Here is a 1,441-nt window from a genome sequence, read left to right as displayed (position 1 = left end):
TGTTGGCTTGCTTGTGATTTGGTGAATATCTCACTGGAAGAAACCTTGTTGGTTTTCCAGTTACCTTTCTCAGTTGACAACAAGAATAGACATAATCTGTCTATCCGTCCGATGGCTTGCTTGGCTTTAGGTGCTAGATGATTTTGAATGGCTAGTTAGGGATTTATCCAGGTTGGATTTCTACGGTATGTCACCATGTTGACATACCACTCGTTCCCTTGGTAATTTCCTTCTGACTGTCCTTTAGTTTGCTTGCACCAAAAGGCTTAGTAGCCAGATGATGATACAAACTGGGTACTCACACCCTTTTGCTTGTGTGTGATTGATGCTCATACTTATTTATGAGCAAGACAGATGCTTGCTCATGATTCTTTGTGTATACCTCACTCCAGCTCCTAGAAATGGGTGTTGGTGTAGAGGTTCAGCTGCTGATTGAGTTCTTGGCTTGCCCTGCTCCTCCTTGCAAGCTTGATATCTTGGTTTACTTTCTGGTGATTCGGGAATAGGTGGAACAGCTCTAGCTGTTCACCTGTTCTTGGTGTTCTTGAGCTGTTCTTGCTAGTTCTTGGTTTCTGGTGGACTTACCCAGTGAATTATGCCGATGATCTGTGGGTTCTGGCGGTGGAAAAGGTTTTATACCATCTTTGCTTTGCTCACATGGTCGACAGCTGAGCCTGGCATACTTGGGTGACTCACTAGCTGTGCGTGTGTGTTGTGCTCCATGCACACAGCCCTGTGAGCAGGCTGTGTGTGTGTAACCTGATACTATGCACTTGGCTTGGAACTTGGTGGTGAGATGGATCAGCTCGGCAGCCTTGTTCATATCTTCTCCTGATTCATTATTTTTGCTAACCTGCCACTTGGCATAATGTTGTGTTGGTTTTGTTTGTGTGCAGGGATCAAGCAATTGATCAAGATGGACCTGAAGATTATCAAGTCCAAGATCAAATGGAGACTACTTTGTAGTAATTAGGATAGAATCTTACCTTGTAATTTTCCTTTATTTTCTTTCTTCTATTCTGCCCATTTATGTAATGAGTTGTAACATTTCATATTACTATTCTGGATATTGTAATTGACAATGTATTATGTGTGATTATCAATAAAGCTCAAGTTTTCCTTAATGAGCTTTACATAATTGTTGTATTATTTATAATCTTGATTAATGATAATTGTTTATTAAATTATCTCAAGTTTGAATTATGTGATATCCATTTGATGTTTGAATTTGAAATTCAAATTCAAATTTGGTTTGAATTCAATCATACAACTTAATTTAGAATTCAATCATGCAACTTAAGATTGTGATGTAATATCTCATCTCTCTTCTCAAAAACCCTAATGTAGTTGAGTAGGAACAAGTTTGTCGCACTCTCGAAACCCTAACCCTGTAAGGTGTCGAGAGAGAAACCTGTCCCCCTTCGATGTAGTTTTGTTTTAA

This window comes from Lolium rigidum, chromosome 2, assembly GCF_022539505.1.
Source record: "Lolium rigidum isolate FL_2022 chromosome 2, APGP_CSIRO_Lrig_0.1, whole genome shotgun sequence".
Lineage (NCBI taxonomy): Eukaryota > Viridiplantae > Streptophyta > Magnoliopsida > Poales > Poaceae > Lolium > Lolium rigidum.
This window is presented reverse-complemented; position numbering follows the sequence as displayed.